This window comes from Pelodiscus sinensis, chromosome 1, assembly GCF_052426305.1.
Source record: "Pelodiscus sinensis isolate ZL-2025 chromosome 1, ASM5242630v1, whole genome shotgun sequence".
In the NCBI taxonomy this organism is placed as follows: domain Eukaryota; kingdom Metazoa; phylum Chordata; order Testudines; family Trionychidae; genus Pelodiscus; species Pelodiscus sinensis.
In genome coordinates this window covers 347,722,980-347,733,115 of record NC_143052.1, presented here as the reverse complement: position 1 = coordinate 347,733,115, position 10,136 = coordinate 347,722,980, and the positions used below count along the sequence as shown (strand labels likewise).

The window sequence follows — 10,136 nt, the reverse complement described above, 5'->3', positions numbered from 1 at the left end:
TGACTCAACTCTTAATCTGTTGCATTCATCCGTCCATAGATTACCCATAACACTAAAAATTCTTCCCACACTGGCATTTGATACAGCAATTGAAACAGACTATTGAACCAATTTTAATAAATTTGGAGCAGCAGGTTCTTTGCTGAAAAAATATTCCTTACCTTAAAAGAGCGCGAGATATGAGAAAGATGAAAGCTAGACAAGGGACAACACTGTTGCAAATCATACGTTTATAAAAGGAAAATATTCAGCACTACTGCGTAGTTGCGTACTGCCTGGCTGGTAGGCACGCTCACATGATACTCGTATCCAAGTGGCGAATTGGCATAGTAGCGCAAAGTGCAGGCCTAGAGAGTGAGCGAGAATACTTGCACACAAGTCACATCATACCATTATAATAACAAAATGTACTTAATTAGAAAATACCGGACATTTATATGTCCAGTATTTTCTCAATTTGTTTCCCGAACAGAAAGCTCAAATACTGGACTGTCTGGTTCAAAACCGGACACCTGACAACCCTAGGGGGGAGGTCTAGGTTGGATATTAGGAAAAACTGTTTCCCTAGGAGGGTGGGGAAGCACTGGAATGGGTTACGTAGGGAAGGGGTGGACTCACCATCCCTAGAGGTTTTGGTTTGACAAAACCCTGGCTCGGATGATTGAGTTGGGGTTGGTCCTGCTTTGGGCAGGGGGGCTGGACTCATGACTCCTGAGGCCTCTGCCAGCCCTAGGATTCAGCGATGCTATGAATCCAGACAAGGCATGGCAAGGCAAGGAGACTAGGCGGAGCGGAGCGTGGGAGCAACATAGAGCCAGAGAGGGGAAGTGGGTTGCTCAGGGTTTAGCTGATCGCCATATTTGGGGTTGGGAAGGAATTTTCCTCCAGGGTAGATTGGCAGAGGCCCTGGAGGTTTTTCGCCTTCCTCTGTAGCATGGGGCACAGATCACAGCTGGAGGACTCTCTGCATCTTGGGGCCTTCAAAGTATTTGAAGGCTTCAATATCTGAGATATAGGGGAGAGGATTATTCCAGGAGTGGGTGGGTGAGATTCTGTGGCCTGCACTGTGCAGGGGGTCAGACTAGATGATCATAATGGTCCCTTCTGACCTTAAAGTCTATGAGTCTAGGCAGGGGCAGCCCTAGACCAGCCGCCAGCAGCTGGTACCCTAGGTGAACCATGCAATCGGCACCCCCACCTCCAAACCCCTTAAGGATATTGCACCACCATTGGGTGCCCCATTTAACTCGGCACCCTAGTCGCCTCTATGGATGGGCCGCCCCTGGGTGTAGGGACGGGGCAGAGAGACAGGAGGAGCAAGGCCAAGCTGGAACCCAGCGCCGGAGCAAAGCACAGCAAGCAGGAGGGCGAAAGCGGTTTGCGTGGGAACGGGACCCGGTCTGGATCCGCCCCGGGGCCCATGGAGGGACCGCGGAGCAAAGGTCCCTTTGCTGCAGCAGCTCCCGGGGGAGGGGGAGGGCTGCGTATGCAAATGAGGTGATTTATTTAGCTGTGGGAAGGGCTTCCCCCTCCTCCCGCGGGGTGCCCTGCGCCGCCACAGAGCCTCCCCCGGGGAGGAGGAGGAGGCGGCGGCCGGCTGCCGGAGCCGAGGCAGGTTAGTCGGTCTCGCTCCTTTCAGCGCCTTCCCTCTGCTTTTCCCTGCCCCCCCCCCCCCCAGCAAACTTTCCCCAACCCCCGCTCCGGCGCTGCAGGCTGGGCTGGGGCGGGGGACGAGCCGCCTCGGAGAGCGAGAGGCAGGGAGATGAATCTGCAGGGGCAGCGCTTGTTTGCGGGGCGGCTTTGCAGTGAGTTGTATGAATGAATTTCCCTCCCCCTCCCTTCCAACCTGCTTTGCTCAGCCTCCCCCTTCCTCATGCCCCGTGGGGCTCTCTCCCCATCCAGCGCCTCAGCAAACTTGAAACCCGAAATCCCCCAGGCAGGCTGGAGAGGAGACCCTAGTCAACAGCAGCCAGGGATGGCCGCCGAAACAACAGCAGCAGCAGACTTTGGGGTGTGAGTTATGCCAGAACAAATCAGGCCTTATTTCTTGTTCTGACCCCCCCCCGCCCGCTTGTCCATTTCTTTCTTTCCAGGCCTGTTTCACAACAGGGCTTTCCCACAGAGGGGCCAGGGAGTTTGCTCAGTGGTTTGGACGTGTAAAGGGAGCAGAAAGGGTTTGTGCCCCACTTCTGGTCTCCCTTCCGCTGCTATGACTCTGGACTAAACCCAGGGAAACTGAGGCAGGCAGAAGGTGAATCTGGCCCTAACTGGTGATTATTCATTCAGGGTTCTGAGCGGAGGCAAACAAGTTCTGCCCTGGCAGGCTGAGCAGCAGCATTGCCTTCCAAGGGTTAACAGAGGATGTAATCTGGCCTGCAAATTCAGTCCTCTCTGCTCATAGGTCCCCAGCCTTCCTCACCTCAGCATCTGAGTGCCTTCCAAGTGTTTTAGAACAGAAATAAACACAGGTGCACTCCCCCGTCCTTCCCAGCCTGCAGGAGGGCAAAAACACCCAGGCTAAGGAGCACAGCTTGTGAATTTGTGTAAGGGCAGATGCTGTGCATGAATTCACTCGTGAAGGGGCGAGTTTTGTGGTTGGTGATGAACTGTTTATAGGGTTTATTCTTGGGTCCTGTAGCAGAGAGTTCCACAGTTTGGATGCGGATCCTGTGAAAGTTCAGTTTCCTGCTCTTATGAGCCTACCCTTATGGGTGTGGGGTGAATGGAGCTTTGCGGGAAGGTCAGAGTTGCAGAGGAAGAGCTGATCTCACCTGGCCTGGGCTTTGCATAAGACAGAGTCTTGTTCGGAATGGGGAGCCCATGTGGCGCGGTGAGCATTGGTGTGGCAGGGTCAGAAACAGCTGTATTCTTTAGCAGAGGAGTTGCTGTGTTCTGTGCCATCCGGAGCTTTCCTAGGGCATTAGTTCATCTTAGGGAAAGAGGTCTAGATGCAGACTGTCCTAAACTGGATCCATCTGGGAACAGCGCCCCCACTGAAGCGGGTGCAAGGTGGATCTGCCTCCATGATGCTGACATTAGGATTAGGGTATGAAGATGGGGTGGGTCTGGGTTTTGTTCTGTTCTGTGTAGGTCAGACGCATAGACTTGGAGGCTCGAAAATAGTCTGACTCCCTGCAAATTGCAGGCCAGAGAACCTCGCCCTCCCGCTCGCTCCTATTCCTTTAGTGAGCGGAGCACCTTGAGTTTAGAGGGATTTTGGGCAAACGCTTTGGCTCTGTCTGTAGAAATAGAGGCTCTGATGCGTCAAAGAGCAGCATGCACTAGGCACGTATCTAGAACCCCACCGTCATCACTGCAGGATTTCCCAAACTGTATCTGGCCCAAACTGTGAAGTAATATATAATCTTGTGGAATAGAATTCACGCATAATAGAACATCCCTTTGCCAGCATCAAGCCTCTTGTTCCAGGGGACCATGGTGGTAGACACAGTTCTTAATAAAAAAAAGTCAAATTAAATTAATAATGAAACATTATTTAATTTCGGAAGGTGGTGTATGACACAATTGTTCAGCTATGCCATCTACTATCTAGGGGTAGTAGCCCCCTAGTTCGAACAAGGGAAGCTAAGTGAAGGTGACCGAAATTAAATATCCCGTGCTTCATTAGCATGTTCCCGGGTGGTCGCCATTTTGGAAATTGACTAGCCCGGCATCACTGCCCACGTCTACACGCGGCAATGAAACGGGGTTTCGAAATAAACCCCTTAATTTGAATTAGCCGCTAAACCTCATTCCAGGAGGAATAACAACTAATTCGAGTTAGGACTTTACTTCAAACTCCTGTTTCACTGACGCGTGTAGACGTGGGCAGTTATGCCGGGCTAGTCAGTTTCCAAAATGGCGACTGCCTGGGAACATGCTAATGAAGCGCGGGATATTTAATGAAGCAAATTGTTCGAACTAGGGGGCTAGTGTAGACATACCTTAGGAGAGTTTGTCACTGTTTGGCTAAGTCTAGACTGCAGAGTTAAATTGGAAAAAGATATGCAATGTACGATACGCATATCTTACGATACGCCTTTTTTCCGATTTACTTTCGAAAGAGGCTTTTCTGAAATTTGGTGCACCTACTTGGCACCACATTTTGGAAAAAAGGGCTCTTTCGACACATCCCGTATGCCTCATAGGACGAGGTTTATGGGGATGGTGAAAGAGCGCATCCGCTTTTTTGAAAAATTTTTTTGGAAAAGCATCTGCGTTCCTTGGACGTGGCATTGCTTTTACGGGATACGTCCGGTATCCTGGAAAAGCAGTACAGTCTAGATGTAGCCTTTGTCTGTTCAAGAACTCCTCCTAAATGGTAAGAGCTAGGACCTCCAAATTCAGTACACTGCTTCCTCTTTTCATGATTCAAAGCAAGGCCAGGGTTTGGTTGCACCAGGACAATGGGACGTGCCTGGAATAGGCTTGCTTCTCAGAAAACCATGCAGAAAAGAGACAGAATCACCAGGCAGGTGAAAGAGGCTGGTTGGAGGCACCCCCCTTCCCCCATCTGGGACTGCCCCAGCCCCCAGCCTCCCATCCCGCCACGTGCCCTGTATAGGGAGAGCGGGGAGAGGGGCTGAAGCGTCTCTGCCCGATTGTAGTGGGACATCGCAAGTTGTTCCTCTTCATCAGGGAGTGAGGGGAAGCGCACAGTTTGCTGCATTCCTACTCTGGCTGGGGAGCTCTTTGCTCTGTCTGCCTGACAGGAATGGTGGCCTCCTCAGGATTGGAGGGCACACAGGAAAAAGAGACACTTTGGCCAGTGGTTCTGAAGCAAACTCATCCCCAGTGGAAAGAGCTCTGGGATGTTTCATGGCCGTGCAGAGCAGGAAACACCACGGACTTACTCTGTGTCCCACCAATCCCACGTCGCGCTGAGTCGTTCGAGCAGGGGAGCCCCTCAGCGAGAGATGGGTACCGGTGAATTCTGAGAGGAAAGTGTCTTCCCTGGGAATCTCCTCAGGCAGCTGGGTCCTGCACCTCTCTCGCACCAGCATCTGCAGCAGCATCTCGCGCTGAGAGCCTACACAGGGGTGCGAACCATTTATAACACAGCTCTGTGCTGTCCCAGTGGGTTTGCTCTGCCTCCACAGGAAAAGCAGCATCAGGTGTAAACAGGCTGGAGATGGAAAGAGGAAAGAAGCCCTGGTATGAATCTCAGTGGGTGGGGAGGCACTTTGGCCTCCCCTGCCTCCCCATGGACCCCCTTTTACACAGACACACACACACACACACAGAGTCCCCTGCTCAATGCGGACTCCTACATCCCCCACGGTCCTCTGCCCTGAGTCCCAACTTAAAGACCCAGGCAGTGCCGGTAAATGCACTAGTGATACCATAGTGATATGTGATAACATAGTGATATCACTTAGCACTAGGAGATCTGAAAAGTTCTGTTTTCCCTCATTTTATAGATGGGGAACTGAGGCCCAGATAGGTGAGGTGAGTTGGCAGGCATTGAGGCCTAGCTCTTGCTATTAATTTTTCACACACACTCACACTCTCTCTCTCTTTCTCTTCTCTCCTTCATTTTGAGTGCTTTTACCACACACACACACACACACACACACACACACACACACACACACACACACACACACACTCTGTCTCTCTCTCCTTCATTCTGAGTGCTTTTACCACACACACTCACACTCACACTCACTCACTCACTCTCTGTCTCTTCTCTCTCCTTCATTCTGAGTGCTTTTACCACTCTTCCACAACAGCCACAACCAAGCAAAAATCAGGTCCCATAACGACTCCTCTTTTCTCGCCCCTGGGCTCCAGAGGCCTGTGTGCGTACAGGGACCTTGCAGGTGCCTGGCAAGTTGGGACACTGAAACTATTTCAGACCAAGAGGAGGAAGCAGTTCCCCAGAGCCGCAAGCCTGGGCCAGAGAACACGCTGCTGAGATTCAAACCCAGGCAGATGTTTCTGTAGGTTTGTGTGGAGGGGATGATGGTGGTTATAATCAGAAATGCTTCACTAGGTGAGCAGAGAGGGTGATGGAGCTTGACTGTCGAGTGTGCACTGCACAAAGCAGAAATGCCAAAAGAGGCGTGAAGCCTGCAGCAGAGCGATATCGTCTGGCTGGTACCGGTATGCCCGGCTGCTTGCCTTTCCAGGCTGTGTGGAGAGGGATCTGAGCTGGCCCGTGGGCACTGGGTTGTGGGTGTAGCAGCTCTCCCTGGGAGAGGCTGCAATGAGTTTGCTACGCCTGTGTGACTGGGCATCGGGTGGGTTAGTCTTCTGTTTGTTGTGGGTAGCAGAACAGGACGGGAAGTATCACTTACTGATAAGCGTGGCTCATCTCTGGAGATTTGCCTGGGGAGGGTGTGGCTGGTATTTCTTAAGGCATCTGTCTCTTCTACAAATGGTTTTGTACAGCACCTGCTGCAGTGGGGCTCTGGTCTCAGACACTCATCTCATACAGTAATAGGTCTTGCTAAGCATATGGAATTGCTTGGTCTTGAAATAGAAGGAGTTTTACTGGCAGGTTTTCTTATGGGAAGTTAATGCCTGCTGGGTAGTGTGAATGGTAGAAAGGGAAGCCCTGTCTTCCGATGGCCTCAGACGGGCTCGGCAGGGCAGTGCGAATCAGTGGAGCATTGTCCGGGAATTGTCACTGCAACCCTCTATGGAAAGTCCCTTGTTTGTGCCTTTCAGACCTAGGAGCAAATGACATGGTGGAGAAACAAGGGGCAGTCCTGTAGCAAGGCAGAAAGCGTGGCATCTAGTGGCAGGGCACAGTCTGGGTTCCTTAGCATGGTCCTGCTGCATGCTTTCTGGCAATGTCATTGCCAGACTGTTCGCAGGGAGCACCATGGTGCAAGTTAGAGGGTCTGCAATTCCGGCTATTGCACATGAATGCTGAGAAGTCTCTGGGGAGTGGAACTTCCTCCTGGAAACAGTAGGGCCAGGCTGATGGATCCCTGGAATGTTGTTTTGCAGGCAGAGAGGATTGGAGGTGCCTTTGAGAGCAAGGGATTTGGTGCGTTTGTTTTGGGATGGGGGGGGGAGGCTTGTTTCTATTTAGAGCCTCTGGATTCTGGGCACCGGAGAGCAGGTTGGGCCAGCCAGAGCCTGCTTTGCTGGGATCTCAAAGTGGTCCTGCTGCATTTATCCCCTCCTGTGGGCTGCTTGCGTTTGACTTCATCAGCTTTTTGGAGCAGACCTGCCTTTTCTGGCAGGCTTGTTAGATTCTCCGTGTTTCCTGGAGACACAGGTGGAATCTTGGCATCATGGAAGGCAATGGCAAAATGCAACCAGGATTTCACCCTACATATTTTGTATGGGTTTTATCCTGAGTAGCTGGGACCTGATAAAGTTTTCCCATCTGCGCGCCTCTGATCCCATGACTTCTTCATTTATAAACTGCATCGTTAGTTAACGTGGGTGGTTGCTAGGGTGACCCGTGTTCTGAATTGGGCAGGACCATCCTGAAATACAGCGTCCAAGTCCTAGGCTGAATGACTCTGGGCTGGCGTTTGTTCCTGATTCCCCGTGGCGCTGTTCTATGCCTGCCTATGGCTTAGGGGTGGCACCAGCATTTTCTGGGAAGGTGGGGGGACCGAGGCAGGCCATACCTCCCCCCTTTGCCAAAAGGCTCTGACCCTGCTCCTCACGGATAAAATGATGAGGTCTAAATGAGCTGTTACTGCTGAAGAAAGAGAGTCTTTGTGGCTAGTTCTCTGAAAACATCCACTCCGTGTGCAGAGGCAGTCAAAAGAGCTAACAGGATGTTGGGAATCATTAGGAAAGGACTAGATAATGAGACCGAACATATCCCGTTGCCTGTATAGAAATCCGTGGTACACCCACATCTTGAATGCTCCACTCGGGTGGTTGCCCCATTGCAAAAAAGATATATTGGCATTGGAAAAGGTTCAGAAATGGGCTACACAAATGATGATGGGTGTGGAATGGATTCCATAGGAGAAGAGATTAAGAAGACTGGGACTTTTCAACTTGGGCTAAGATGACTAAGGGAGGAGGTATGATAAAGGCCTATTCATTCATAACTGGCCCTGGGAGGGGTACCAGGGTGCCTAAGAGCAGCCCCTGTGCACAGCCAGCTCCCTGCCGGGACTGTTGCTAGAGCTGCTTGCTCTGTCCCTTCCATGCTGCCTCTGATAGAGGCGTCGAGGGGTGGGGAGCCAGGTGGCACCATGGAGGTGGTGCTGGAGGGAACCGGCTTGTAAGCTGGCTCCCCCCAGCACCGGCTCCTGTCCCCCCCTCCACCTTGCTGCCTCTTATAGAGGCAGCAAGGGGGGGGGGGGAAGCAAGTAGTCAAGTACTCCACTCAGCTACCCAAGAAGCTTATCAGGTAGTCGACTACTTGCTAACATGCCTATCACTAAGGGAGACTTGGGAGGCGAAAGCTGCCCCAGCAGCCCTGTGTGCCGATTCCGACAGGCGCCTTTTTACAAAGCTGAGGGGAGGAACGGCGAGAAAACCAGTTTGCCCGGGAAAACGTTCCCTGTAGCCACGGCGTTTCCTATATTCCTCCTTCCCCCTTTCCTTATTATTTATGGCATCTCATCAGGGCCATCCCCACCAGTGCTGGTGCCCTACACAGCCCAGGACCGCTCCCATCCCTGGCCACAGGGAGGCTAGTGAGGGTAGAAGCCATGGGGGGCACCGAGTTGCCTACTCTCTCTCTTCCTCCTTTTGCTGCAGCAGCATCTTGTCTGGGGGAGTTGGCAACCCTGGATCCGGGCAGGGAGGGAGGCTCATTAGCAGCCTCAGGGCAGCAGGCGGGCAGCGAGGGCTGGAGGACTGAGAGGAGCAGAGGGCAGCCACGCTGCGGACCAGAGAAAAGCAGCCCTTTGAAGGGGAAACCACTGCTCCTCTCCAGCTGCCGGCTGGACGACTGCCCCATGCTCCTCTTCAGTCATCCAGCCCGTGCTTGCACTGCTCCCCGTGAAATTTGGTGCCCCAATTTCCATGGTGCCCCGCTGTGTGTTTTGCATATGGATCAGGATGGCCCTGCATCTAATGATACTCCTCCACCTAGTGTACTGGCTTCACCCATCCCGGGAGCAGCCTGGGGCTTTGGTGGCTGGGTTATCCCTCATGGCAGAGAAGAGAAAACTGGTTTGCGGCGAGGCTTCTGGACACAGACAGACGCTATGCGCCCAGATCGAGTGAACACAACCTGTGTCATTTGTCGCCTCTGGACTTGGCCTGGAGCGTGCCGCGATCTATAGTGAAGGGTGCTGGAATGAAACTGGTTCCTTTGATCTGTGGCTCTTCAGCATCTCTTCTTACTAGAGAAGTCCGCTGGCTGAGGCGCTGTCTTGCTGTTCGGCTGGGGGAGCTGGTCCCTGTTCCTGATTGCTCCTGGTGTCCCAGGAGGCAGCAAAGTCTTTGGTGCCATTGGCTGGTCTTTCCTGCAAGGACCAGAACTCATTGATTAGGACTCATTCCCAGCCAGGAAGCAGGGAAGGACAAATTGCAAGTCACTCAGCACTTTCTAATGCACTTGAGAAAACAAAAGCAGGCTGCGGCTGCTGCTCTGCACGGGCTGTAAAAGCCGTGGCCTCTGGTACTTGGGGTAGCATTGGCCGCTCTTGATAGCGTACAAATGCCGGGGCTGAGAGCTGAAGGAAAGAGGCAGAAAACAAGCTCAAACTGGCCCTCCTGCCCCCACCCTCCAGCTTATCTTGCTTTTCCTCTCTTCCCCCTTGTAATGTGACGGTCTGTTGTCTTATGAATTCTGATGAGTCAGAGCCTGGTACCCTGGTCAGAAGGGAGGAGGATGGGATAGAGCGGTGGTTTTCAAACTATGGGTCGCAATGGGACTGGGTCTCTTTGCTGCAGGGAGAACAGGTGAGCAGTGGGGGGGGGAGGGGGACTACAGCAGCTCCCTGCCTGGCCTAGCACCACATACTGCGCTGCACCCCAGAAACAGCCAGCAGCAGGCCCAGCTCCTTGGTGGGGGGGGAGGGGGGAGGGGGAGAGCACACAGGGCTCCGCCCACTGCTTTTGGGCGCAGTATGGTCTGCGGTGCAAGGAGAGGCAGGAAGCTGCCTTAGCCCCCCACTGAACTGCTGACTCGGACCTGCTCAAGGTAAGCCCCTCCTGCTCCAGCCCTGATCCCCCCAAAGTCAGAGACCCCCCCCTACACT

General features: G+C 52.9%; 1 protein-coding gene across 6 annotated transcripts in view; it reads left to right on the top strand.

Annotated features, from left to right (window-relative positions):
* Positions 1-1,495: 1,495 nt before the first annotated feature.
* Positions 1,496-10,136, top strand: part of ARAP1 (ArfGAP with RhoGAP domain, ankyrin repeat and PH domain 1) — a 213,665-nt gene continuing 205,024 nt past the window's right edge. For 4 of the 6 annotated variants that reach the window (XR_016348579.1, XR_016348578.1, XR_012900821.2 and 1 more), the window contains exon 1: positions 1,503-1,615. The gene's annotated coding sequence lies outside the window, so the exon portion shown is untranslated. Of the gene's footprint in view, positions 1,616-10,136 lie in introns of all 6 variants that reach the window. The other 2 variants (XR_012900822.2, XM_089775808.1) reach the window with 2 other exon arrangements.